We start from the raw sequence: 14,482 nt of genomic DNA, 5'->3' as shown, positions 1-14,482 counted from the left end.
TATCCATGCTCTATTCCCATATACAGTATGATCATTGCAGTCTAACCCACATGAAAACAGGCAAGGGTAAGCTAGTGAAAAGGAATCAACATATAGTTATATTTATAAGCAGCTTCAACTTAACAACAACATCATCATTCTCAACAGATTTAACATACAACACATAAAAACATACAACTCAATCACAACTACACAACACACTGCACATATACAACTCATATCATCAACAAATCAACACAACAATAGCTTATGCGTCGTCACGCTTTTCAACTCGGAGATCTCCTACAACATGGGTGAGCATTTTAAGTGGCTAGGTCCTATCAAACCGACAACAAAGAACCTTTTTGAGCTTGCTAGGTAAACAACAAATTTGGATGCCAATCCACAGTAGGATAATGATTTCTCATACTTTTCCACTTAAACAAGGAAGTATAGTACTATGTCAGGATAGAACAGCTGGGTTTTAGGCCTACCATGACATTAGTTAGCTTAACTAAGCCACATATGGAATTAGCCTACCGACTATCCTCCAAATACTACAACCCTCCGATACTCAGTTAGGAACTAAGTTCCCGACTTCGTACTTTACTCGATTGGCCGCTTGTAATCGGTATAGCTCGACCTGGCCCCTATACCATGGTCGCTTTGTACACGTGTGCCTCAACCTTGCCCACACACGGAATCAACTAAGTACTAGAGGAGAACAACACAATGTCCACTCCAAGGGACAACTTCCCAAGGAGGGTTTTCAACAATTGGGTTCTCTAAGCACCACAGCTTCTCAATCCTCACAATGGGATGAGTAAATTTGAAAACATCTCCTCTAGTCCTAGTGATTAACAACTCATCATCACAGCTTAATCAGCTTAATCAACATACAACAAAGCTCAACTTAACATCTTTAACAACATAAACAACATACAGCATAACTCAACTTAACATCATTAACATCATAAACAACATACAACACAACTCAGTTTAACATCTTAAACAACATGATCATCTCAACAGCACAACTCAGCTCAACAACTTAAACAACATGATCAACTCAACAACACAACTCAGCTCAACAACTTAGCAACACAGTCTACTAATAACTTCTATATAAATTTCAACACATCTACACACTTCACATCATGCTTCTCACAATATTATCATCATGCACTTCACAACTTTCAACTATATCATCTCATCATATTTCACAACATAATTAGCCAACTCAACATAAAACAACTTTAACCACTTAATTTCAACATATAATAGATCAACAACTTCACAACATACAACATATTCAACACATAATACAACACACCCATCATGTTTACAACTCATCTATCATGCTTATCCTTATCTCATATGAAAGATAAGAAGATTTCCTACAACTCTCTTGAAGACACCAAGTCCTAATTACTTCATCTACCTTGTTAAAAATTCTAAAAACCGAAACAGCTAAAACCAATGTTGGCATCTTGACCCCTCTTCATTAAAACAGTCATATATGGAGTTTTAGACCTTCTTTTTGGGTGATTCCAACGCCATTGGAAAACTAACACCCAAGGCTACAACTTTCATGAAGGCTTAAAGACCAACATACTCACGCTCGATGCATTAAAATCACGCCCGGTGCAAACTCAACTAGAGAACTACACAGGTCTCCGAGCCCGCCACAATTATCCTACGCCCGGCGCAACCCCAGACAGAGACTCTGAATGAGTCTCCACACTCAGCGTGCTCCGATCACTCTTGGCGCCATATTAGTAACAAAAACACAAGGCTCACGTCTAATAGTGCGCCCGGCGTGGTTCTCTCGATGCCCGACGTGATTCACCCAGGGATTTCTTATTTCAAATCACACCCGGCGCGACTAGCTTTGCGCCCAGCGTGAAAAGACAATGGTGGCCTCTGATGGATGCACGCCCGGTGCCAAGAACTGCGCCCGGCACAACCTCAAATAGACAACCCAAAAACTTTAAAATTTCACACAGAAACCTGCAAATCAACCCGCTCAAATACATGCAATTCATGAAATGAACTACATTTACATCATACGACTCAAAAACAAGCTCTATTTCAACATGCAACCATCAAACACATCAAAATCACCATTTTCCCCAATTTTTCCAAAACCCCGAAAATGAACAACTCTTCAATCCAACCATTAATCTTCTGAAATCAAGCATCACTTGAGTTCCTAAACTCACTTACGACCAATCAATGCAAAAATCTAGCTTCCCTTACCCTTACCTTGCAAAGAAGAATCTGAGCTCCGGGGAAGAAAAAGGAAAGAGGAAGAAGACTCGGTGCTCTCAACTAACTCTTTACGCGCCTCTACTCAGCACCTTCAACCACAATAATCACCACAAGGAAGTCTGAGAGTTTGAAACTAAGGAAAAGGAAGTGAAGAGAAAATGAGAGTGTTGAGGGGAAGGAGGAAAACAAGGAGCGGGTCTTACAAAATTAATAAATAATTATATAAATATTTTATACGTTGATATAAATTTATATAATAAAATATTATATATTTTTTTTTACTTGTTAATTTAATTTATATATTAAAAACTTTTAATTTAATAATTAGACAGTGAAAATATATTATAAAACACAAATTATTAAAAGAATTAAGTAAATCACTCATTCTTTATATATATATATATATATATATATATATATATATATATATTTTTTTTTTTTTTTTTTTTGTCCACAACTTAAATATTTCTCATTCGTCATTGGTGGAATATATAAACATTATAAGTGGTTTCAAGCAAACTGTGCCAAGATGTTCCACAAGCACGCATGCATGAAAAAACAAGAAAAGGAAACATTCTACAAAGTTAATCATTACTTTCGAGAATGATAATCATAATACATATTGGGAGGTCGTTACATGAGATAAATCACAAATGGGAATTGTTTTTATCAAAGATCGGTCGAGATGGGCGATTTATTGGGCAAAATTGGTGAGTCTCTTTTGTCGAGTACGTTAGTTATTTCGAGATAGGGGTGGTGCCTGCAAAAGAGACTCCGATGCTAAAGTTAGTTTTTGATAGAATAGGTCTCCCATATATATAGTGTATGTACCTTGATGTAAATAGAATTTCCCTCTTAGACGAGTATAAGGTTAACCTGTGCTTGAGGTTCGCCGTGGCCCAATGGACGGTGGGCCTTTGCTTAAGTCGATGTCATGTAACGCCTATCCGATGTCATGCGATACTGGGATACTGAGCTTATTACTTTGATGAATCGGTGCCCAATTGATAGTTTATGATGAAGCCCTCCATTTGTTTGATGGCAATATTAAGAAGCAAAGAGATCTAGGAGATAGTGCATTATGATAGATTGCGAAAGTAGATTCATGTATCTCATTGGAAGATGATAACAACTTTAATAATTTTAAGCTTTAATTTCGCAATCATATGTACACCGACACACACACACTTTAACTAACTAGATATAACAATATCAATTAGTAATCCAAAAGCATCACATACTTGATTTTAATAATAGCAAAGAATTTGAGCATGTTCAAGTGGTCAGCTCATAAATCCATCATTCTTTTAATTGGATAATATTTGTACCTTTTGGGCCTTTCGTCTGTATCAAGTTATATTAATTACAGTCCTTTTCAAACCATCCCGGCCCAAAGAGAAAAGAATGAAAAAAGGGGACAGGATCGAAGAAAATTATTATAAGTGTTCTTTTTTAAACATGATTTTGACATATATTATGGGTAATGGGTATCCGTGATTGTTATGATAATGTATATAGTCTTAAATTTAAATTTGTTTTGTCAATATACTTATCTTACATTTTAAAAAAAGTACTCAGACATAAATTACACCTAGTGTACTTTAATTAAATTTTAATAAGTATTGTGATGCTTAAAGTGTGTTTTTTAAAACTAAAACCTATAAGTTGTTTGGAAATTTAAAAGTTAGAAGTTTAAAAATTGAAAACATATAAATTAATTGATTCAATAAAAAGTGTTTGGTAAAATTAGTTGATTCATATAGAGAAGGGTTCAAACGACACCGGTGTAACTTTTACTAAGTGTTACACCGCTCAATAACTTTATATTAAATGTGAATTTTGTAAATCCAACCGTTAGATAGAAAGTTCATATCTCTTAGATCATATATGTCAAATTTTGTTAAAATTGAACAACAACTTGAAGGTAATCAAAGTGTTCATATTTTAGTATATTTTGAAATGTATATATTACGTCAATTTTGTTTTATGAGAATGAAGTATCAAATCATCTTAGATTAATAAAAATTTTGATATATATGATCTAAGAGATATGAACTTTCAATCTAACGGTTGGATTTACAAAATTCACATTTAATATAAAGTTATTGAGCGGTGTAACACTTAGTTAAAATTACACCGGTGTCGTTTGAACCCTCCTCATATAGATATATTACTTTCAATATCTGTATTGATTTCTAATATTTTATTATCTTAAATGACAATGTGTTGAAAAAAATATTTTTATAATGAGAGTGAGAAATGTTGTCATAAAGAAAAAAGGTTAATAAATTAAAAAAAAAAGTAAAAATAATTTTAAATAAATTAATGAGATAAAAAAGGAAAAAATTATGAATTATAAGTTACTTTGATTAACTAATAAAAATAAGTTATAAAATTTTAAAATAAATTATCATTTCAAACAATTTTTTTTACCAATCTAGCTTACAAGCTAGTTAAATGAATTTATAAACTCCTCAAATGCTTTATAAAATACACTTTTATAAATCTGTCATATAACAATATTAAATAGTGTTGCTATGAGCATGCTTTAGCTTAAATTATTTCAACAAGATTTAAAAAAAATGTGTTGTAGTCGTAACATTATTAGTTGTGATAATTTATATTATCCTTAATTATTTTATACTGTTAAGTTGAGTTGTCAGTGTTGAGAGACTTAGGAATTTGAGAACCCTTTAAAAGTTTTAGTGGTGTTGAGATGAGGTTTCTCTAGGCAGAGATCTAGTTTAACCCTTAAGAAAAGAGTATATAAAATTTTTGTTTTGAATAAAGTCTCATAAACTTTTTTCTCAATTTTCTAGAGAAAGGAATTTAGAGACAAGGACGTTGGTCCATTAGCTCTTTTTCTCTCAATCTTCTAATTTTCTATAAATATTTTTCTAAGTTGTGTTGTTGTGGTAGAAATCTTTGAATCAAGTAGCTGATTTCGTTGTGAAGCCCTAATTATTCTTCTCTTTTACCTCGGACCCGAGCTATCCCAAGGTAAGGGAAGCAGGGAAATTTAAGTGTGATATACAAATTGAGGGTTGAAAAACCATTTATGAGTTGTGTGTAGTGTGGAATCAAATTATGTGTGGTGGTGTTGATGAATTCAAAAAGGAAAACAAGTTGAAAAAGGGGAGTTTGAGTTGTCCAAAATCATTTATTCTTTGCAAAATTTTGTTTGCATGTTGAATTTTAGTGCATTTTTTTGTTAGTTGTAATGTATATGTTTGTTGTTTTGTGTTACATGTGTATGAAACTTGTTGGATTTCAGGTTGATTCAAAATCAGGTTCTGCATACGTAAAATTATGATGTCGCATCGCCTTCAAGGCGTTAGACGTTGTTCTAACTTGAGGCTCTCTTTCTTAATCACATCGGACGTAGGATTGGTGGCATCGAGCATGAGAAGAGAGACTTATCTCAAGTTAGAACAACAACAGGCGTGGTTGAATGGCATCGGACGTGGGAACCTTGAGGGCTCTCTAACTTGGTGATGTTAGGCCTAGAGTTGAGTGGAGCCTAGTGTGGCCAAGCCATAGCTCTTTATTTGGATTTCATTAGGCACCAAGGTAGTGACGTCAGGCTAAACTCAGGTAGAGAATCTTTGCTTGAGGTGGAGTTGGGCGTGGTAGTTTATCATGCTAAGTGCGAGGTCTCAGGGGCCTCTACCTTAGTCACACTAGATGCTAGTTGTATAGTCCCAAGCGTGAACAAGGTAGAGAGCTCCCTACCTGAATGGCACCGAGCGCTGGATATGTGGTGTCAAACGCAAGTTGTTGATGAATAATATGATGTAGTTGATGAAGTGTTGAATACTTATTGATTTTATTTGTTAAATGAATGAATGATGAATGGGCTGCAGAGATGAAGTAGTATGTGATGATTGTGTTGTGAGTTGTTAGTTAAGAAATAGATATGAGTTGAGTTGTGTGTTGACAAAGTTGGATGATGATTGTGTAGTTGTGTTGAATATATGATGTGTTGTTGAGATGTATGTTGATTAAAGAGTTGAATATGAGTAGTGATGATTGAGTGTGAGATGAAAAATTGTATGTTGATTTTATTACTATGTTGAATCTATAAAGAGTTGTTGTGTTGAATCTATAAAGAGTTGTTATGTTGTTGAGTCGAGTTGACCACTTAGAACTAGAGGAGAGGTTTTCGAAAGTTGCATATCCCATTGTGTGGATATTGTGTTATGCTCTGAGAGCTCAATTTGTTAAAAATCCTTCTTAGAAAGTTGACCCTTAAAGTGGATAGTTGTGTTGTTTCTCCTTTAGGACTTTGTTGGTATTGTGTGTGGGAAAGGCCGAGGTACACGTGTATGAAACGACCATAGTATATGGGCTAGGTCGAGCTATATTGACTTCAAGTGACCAACCGAGTAAAGTACAAAGTCAGGAACTTAGTCTCTAATCGAGTATCGAAAGGACGTAGTATTTGGAGGGTAGTCAGTGGGTTAATCTCATAAGAGACTTAATTAAGTTAGCTAATATCATGGTAGACTCATATCTAATTATTCTATTCTAACAGTAGTATTATACTTCCTTGTTTAAGTGACAACGTTTGAGAAACCAAGTTGTTGTGTTGTGGATTTATATCCAATTTGTTGTTGATCTAGTAAGCCCAAAAAGATCACTATGTGTTGCTGGTTTAGTAAGGTCAAACAACTTAAACTACTCACCCTGTGTTGTTGATTTAGTAAGGTCAAACAACTTAAACTACTCACCCTGTGTTATAGAAAATATCCTAATTGAAATGTGTGACAATGCATATAGTTCTTATGTTGAGCATATGATGTGTTGAGTTGATTGTATTATTTTGTGTTGAACTATGATGAAATGTGTTGCTATGTTAAATTTAAGTTGTTGTTATGTTAAATTTAAGTTGTTGTGTTGATTTGTGTTGTATACTATGATGCCTTGTTATGTTGTTAAAGATAAGATAATGATGTGATGTTCATGTGTTTTATATATGTTGTTTCTTTTTACTCTAACTTACCCTTGTATGTTTCCATGTGATGTGATTTGCAAGATTATATGTGGTATGGGGATAGGGTAAGGATAGGACTGAAATGTTGATTTGGAGGCCATCCAGTGGCATAAGAGCTAGAAGATATTTTGTTGACTACTCGATAGTGATAGATTTGTATAAACAGTTGTAGTTGCTTGACTAACAATTTAGGATGGATAATTTACATTTATCGGATTACTATATTTATATTACACATACTGATGTTATTGGTTACCTTTATATACATGTAGTATAGTACCAAGTTTTTAGTAATCATAATTCTATAGAGTTAAGTTAGATATTTTTCACTGCTAATAATTGTGTTAATATTTGATTATATTCAATTCAACACTTGAAAAAAGTCTTCCAACATTTAAAATATCCATATTTCAATAAATTATTTTAGAACGTAAACATTGTGAGATTTTTTTTTCTCCTATTTTGGGTTCACTATCTTTCTTTCTCATTGCTCCCCCACCTATATATCACTTTTTTTCACTATATTATTTCTTTTATTTATGTTGACGTAAAAATTTATCAAAAATTTTATATTTGAGTTATTAAATTTTATTTTATCTTATAAAATTATAAAATTAAGAATTAGATGTTCAAAATTAAGCAAGTGGCATAAAAAGTTATAGAAAATGACAACATATCATGATTTTGGGACACTTTCATAATTATAAACTAGTTTCGATGATCTTAAAAAAATATTAAAGTAATTCATCATCTCACGGGAAAACAAATTAAATAAGAAAAGAGGAAAATATAAATTAGTTATCATTAATTAGAGGGGAAAGTGTAACATGTTTAATCTAATAATAAATCTAATACAACAATCCATTTTATTGTTTTTCACTTTTTTTTTTGCTGCTATTTTACTTCTTTAATGATATATTATGACTATTTTCTAATTTTTTTTATTTAAACTTTATCCCCCCCCCCCCCTCCTTTTAACTACCCATTTGTTAAAATTAATTTCTGTAACTAATAAGTATAATTTTTTATTTTTATTATTCAACCTCCCTCTCTTCTTCTTTCCAATATTTCTTTATGATGGAAAATTAATTTTCAATTCCACCAAAATTACCTTAAAGGCCAAAATAATAAATAGTTGATTCTAGAAAGTATCTAAATTAATTATATATTTATCTTTGAAAACTATATATTTATATAAAATAAATAAATAAAAATTTACGCAGTGCAAAGTATCGGATCTGAAACTTATTACATCTGTGAATGAAAAGTTATGTTTGAAAAAAAACACTATTAGGATATATTTGATAGTAAGAAAAAAAAAAGAGAAATAAAGTTGAAATAGCTTTTATTAATTCAATTGAGTAAATCAAATGTTAATGACTAAACATATCCATATCTGTGCATGTGTTTTCAGTGAAAATTTTAAAAATGATAGATATCAATTTTAATTGTAACACTATCATTTCTCATTTCTTTGCATTTCTTTGCATTTCTTTGCATTTCTTTGCTATTTAGTAGATAAATAAAAATGTGTGAAACTTACACTTTTTTATTTCTTCATCTATCACTTTTATTGTTACTAAACATCGAAAGTTTGTATTTTCTTTGAATTCTCTTTGTTTCTCTCTTTTTTTTTTTTTTTCTATTAGTTTCCAAATAAAATGTTAAAAGATGATCAATCAAATTTGGAATAACATTAGCCATCAATAATTACTTTACGCCGATAACATAATTCCTTTGAAAAAAATCAATATAATGAAAGTTAAACAGCAAGTTTTTTATATATTTTTTTATTTTACCTGACTGAAGAATGATCAATAATTGAGGACAACACAGTACATACACAAATTCAGAGGAGAGAGATTTGCATGAGATATCTTGGAATATCTTTATAGAAATGAATCCTTAAATGTGTGCCCTACAAAAAAAGAAGGGACAGCAAAGGGGAAGAACCTAAAAATTTAGTATGTACCATCTCATAAAATAGTTAAAAGCTGATCAATATTCTTTCTTTGATCATTTTGGCTTCTCATGTTTGTTTGGATGTCCATCACTCATTCTCATATGGATGCAGTGAGCAACTATGGCTTCACGTTTTGCACAGTGCAAATATACAATAGCAAAGTTAATGACCCTAGCTATATCATTTTTTTATTAATGCATGACATCAAAAATTTTATAATTTTTTTATTTATGAAAACAATAATAAAAATTGAACTTAAGTCTTCATATAATTTTTTAAAAGATCAACCCAGTGATCATTAGTAGCAAAATTTGAATCTAAAATTTAACATACAAATTATTTAAATTCTCCGCTACTAAATCGATTTTACTATACTCATTATCTATTAATTGCTTATTAATGTGATTTAATCTTAAAATTCTCAATAACCTCATCACATGAGAATTAGTAAATGGATAACAGTATATTATAATAAACTACTTTATCAATACATTTTAGTTAAATTCATTAACTGTTAAATAGTTGTTTAACTTCGAATTTATTTTATATAATTATGCAAATAAAATTATATACTAGTATTAATCAAACCTTCAATAACGAACCATATTTATTCACGTTATCTTTGAACATGTTTAAATACACGTCCGGAATCCATATTTAAGTAAATCTCACATCAAAATTGATAAAAATAAAAATAAAAATTATTTATTATATAATGGATGTGAGAAAAAGTGATGATTTGTAACATTATAACTAGGTGAGTTGAGGGAATTATAAGGATCTCTAACTTAAGGTCTAGTTAACCTTGAGAGTGGAAGATATATAAGGTTTCTATTGAGAACCGAATCTTATAAACTCAACTCTCCAGATTCTAGAGAGAAGTACTTTGAATCAGTGAATTTTCTTTTTCTCCCTTAACATCTCTTGAACTCGGATGATTCTTTTCTTAGAATCCATAACCCTTCTTATGTATTTTGATTCAGGTTCGGAAGCTTGAATCGACCCTTCTATTCGAAGTTCTTCTAAGAGTTCGATTCCTTTCTTCTCTTCTCCTCGTCCTCTTGGTGTAATTTCTGAGATAAGGGAAGTTAGGAAGAGTTTTAATGAATCGTTAGGTTAAATGGATTGTGGATTACATGCGTTTAAGCATTGAGATTGCATGAATTTGGGACTGGTTATATTGAACTCGAGGAGTAAGGTTCATGGGGTAGGAATTGGTGATTTCTTTGATTGTGGTTGCATGTATTGTTTTAGCCTAATTTTAAGTCATATATGATGTATATATAGTATTGGAAGCCTTACATATCTCATATTTTCTAAGTTTCAAGTGAATGAGACGTTTTTCGTGATCTACATTAAGCAGAAATTACAGTCACGTTGGACACACCTTCGTGGCGTCAGGCCCAGTTCCAACGAAAAGGCTCAATCTTGATCACACCAGTACACGATTCACTACAAGAAAAATACAAATTTTCGATGGACATATTCCGTTGGTAAAAAGAAATATCCGTTGGAAATTCTCTATTTTCGACAGATTTCCGATGGATGCAAATCCGTCGAAAAAAGGGACGTTAGAAAAAAAATCTGTTGGAAACAATTTAATCCATTGGAAATTTCTAACGGATATATCCGTCGGTAATTATCCGTTGTAACACCCCGGAATTTCTACTATCACAATATCAATTATTGTCTATTTTTATATATTTATGAAGATTATTTTTATAAGTTATTTTGGTTAATTAAAAGAAGTTTTTATAAAATATTTGTAAAGGTTTTTAATAATTTTAAATTTTTTGTGAAAGTTTTATAAAATTCTATTTTTTTTACGCCAGAACGGGCTGCTCCAAATGTGGAACGGGCCATTCCAAACAATGGAAATAAACTGTTTTTGAGGAAGCAGAACGGGCCGTTCCAAAAGTGGAACGGGCCGTTCCAAATGTGCAAAATGGCCTATTTGGGTTTTTCCGGAATGGGCCGTTCCCAAAGTGAAACGGGCCGTTCCAGAGTAATAAAAATGCTTAAAAATTTAAGTTGGAAACGGGTCGTTCTCATTATGATCAATATGTGTAAAAATGAACTCCAGAACGGGTCGTTCTACTTTTTGAAAACGGGCCGTTCCGATTTTGGAACGAGACGTTCCAGTTGAAAAATTTGCATATATTCGAAGGATCCGAAACGGGCCGTTCCGAAATCAGTACGGGTCATTCCGGGTGTGCCAGGATGCCTATAAATAGGGGCAAGGGGGGGTGAAAATTTTATACTGAGTGAGAAGATGAAATCTTAGAGAGAGAAAGAGGAGAGAGAGAGAGAGAGAGAGAGAGAGAGAGAAAGAAAGAGAGGGAAGGAAAGAGGGAATCCAGAGGAGGAGGCCCTGCCCAAGTTTCAACTCCGCTTGTCCAGGTAAGGGGGGGAGTGAGAAACCTCGCTCGGGGGTGTGGGGATAATTGTTGGATGGTTTGATTGTCGGATTGGCCCCCAATCCCTTGTCGTTGTTCTGTTTTATTTTCTGTTTGCTCTGTTCTGTTCCTCGTTGGAAATAATAAATGATTATGTAACCTCAATCCCTTGCCGTTGTTCTGTTTTATTTTCTATTTGTTCTACTTTGTTCCTTGTTGGAAGTAATAATGAATATATAATTAATTTTAAAAATAAATGTTTTAATATGAATAAATATGCTCTCTGTGAATTCCTGTGCGGACCTTATGAGGAGTATTTATGACATGACCATGTGAAATATGGACAAATGACATGAGACCTAAGAATGGACTATTGAGACAAGTTATGATTGTGAGAACATGAAAAATGATGACATGATATACTTAATGAAATTCTGTAATAAGTTAAATGTTGAGTTAATGAATATAATGAATGTGTGACATGCATCATATGCATATGTTACTCCAGGTGTGCCGCTGAGGCCGCATACCAGTGATGCTAACATGGTGTACCTTAGGGTCACCGACAGTTGTGATATGCTAACAAGGTGTACCTTAGGGTCACCGACAATTGTGATATGCTAACAAGGTGTACCTTAGGGTCACCGACAGTTGTGATATGCTTAATAAGGTGTACCTTAGGGTCACCGACAGTTGTGATATGCTAACCAGGTGTACCTTAGGGTCACCGACAGTTGTAACATGCTAACAAGGTGTACCTTAGGGTCACCGACAGTTGTAACCAGGTGTGTCTTAGGGTCACCAGTGATGAATGTGAAACTTCCTTATGGCGCCACATGCATGCATTTATGAGTCGAGTCCATGACATCATAGCATGATAAATGAATATATATGTGATATTAATTATTTATGTGTATTGTTTACATGTGACTTATATATGTTGTGTGTGTGTGTGCTATCTAACCTTTATTTCTTCACCTAAAACTGAGTGAGAAGTTTCTCGCTCCCTTGTTGTTCTTGTATATGTTTAAATTATGTTGCAGGGGATCATCATCATGAGGATGTTGGTGATGAGGCTTAAGAGTTCAGTTGGGCATGCTTTGATAGGATGTGACATCGGGCATAGCTAGGCTTATTTCGGGATGTTATTATTTTAAAAGCTTTAATTTTCTCTTCTTTTGTAATTTTGAACGTTCTTGAGAAAAGACCAAAATGTACATCTTTGTCATATTATTTTTATTACATGACTTGAAATTTATAAATTAATTCCTAACTAGGAGGCACTGCCACCTTTGCTGGAATTAATCTATATTTTCTTTTATATGATTTCTTGAATCTTGATACTTACATGATGTCTTCCTATGATTTATGAGTTACGAATGTGAATCTTCTACCTTTTGATATTTGAGACAATTATTTTATCCATGAAAGAAGTTGTTAATTATGAAAGATTTTATTTACTCAAAAAAGAAAAGAAACAATATTTGTTTACATTTATTGTGTATTAATGTTGGGGTAGAGGGTGTCACATTTGTCATAAATTACCGACGGATATATCTGTCAAAAATTGTTTGAAAATCTTTATGTGATTAATCCGACGAAAAATTTCTGTTTAATTTTAATAAATTTATTAATATAACACCCCTCATATTTGGTCTCTCAAGGGTTCTATTTCACGACACTTCACTTTTTAGTGTGTTTTGTCCTTACTTGCACAATTTCTGAGAAACTTTTTAAAAGGTCACCCATCCCTATATTACTCCAAGTCAAACACGCTTAACTGTGGAATTCTAATGAGATAAGCTACCGAAAAATAGATGTATGTTGTTAGTATAAGTCATTCTCAACTATACAATCTCATACTTATACTATCTCTGGATCTCTCTCATTCCGATGTGTCCGGACCGTTATAAAAATATAATAATATATATAATAATTATATTACCAATAATAATAGTTATATTATATTTAATTAATCTTTATTTATATATATACTTACTTTTATAATTAACAATCTACTTATTTCTATTTAAAATTAATATTATGATACAATTTAAATTATTTATTATAAATGTAAAAGTTTAAATAATAATTTATATATTTTAAAATATTATTTTTATAATTTATAAAATTATAAATACTTATTTATTACATACTTATAAATTAAATTTTAACATTTTAAATAAATCATTAATTAACTTAATATATTTATTTATCTTAAATCTAAGATATAAAATTCAAAAAATGTATTTATCCTTATTTTATTTTCTAATTATCAACCATTAATAAAATACTAATTTAAAATCTTATCTAATTATATCATAATATTTTCATATCAAATTTAAAACTAGATATTAGTCATACAAAAATATCAAGATTATATAGTAAATTGTCAATAAATTCTAGTTAAATAATTTAAAATAATTAACTTTTTAAACTATATTGTTAGCAAATAATTTATTCCAAAGTTAATCAATTTTTTTCTATTTAATTATTAGTAAAATTTAATAAATTTTAATTTAACAATTGGATCGATGAAATTCAACATACACCATGAGTTATTGAGCGGAGTAACTTTATCAAGAGTTATTTTGTAAGTCATTTGATTCCTCCTCCTCCTCTCTCTCTCTCTCTCCCTCACTCTCTCTCTCTCTATATATATATATATAGATAAAATTTTATTAATTTTTTTAATATATGATTGTCAATTTTCGTAAAAAATTCTTACATTTTCAACAAATATAAATATGTTGAAAATATTCCATCAGTAATATAACTTTTCCTACGAAATTTTTTCCACCGAAAATATAAATTTTTTGACATATATTAATCTGTCGGAAATTACCGACGGATATATCCGTCAAAAATATAAATTTTTCG

The sequence above is a fragment of the Cajanus cajan genome, chromosome 2 (assembly GCF_000230855.2).
Source record: "Cajanus cajan strain Asha chromosome 2, NIPB_CcT2T_4, whole genome shotgun sequence".
Classification (NCBI taxonomy): Eukaryota; Viridiplantae; Streptophyta; class Magnoliopsida; order Fabales; family Fabaceae; genus Cajanus; species Cajanus cajan.
Note: the sequence above shows the minus strand (reverse complement) of the source record.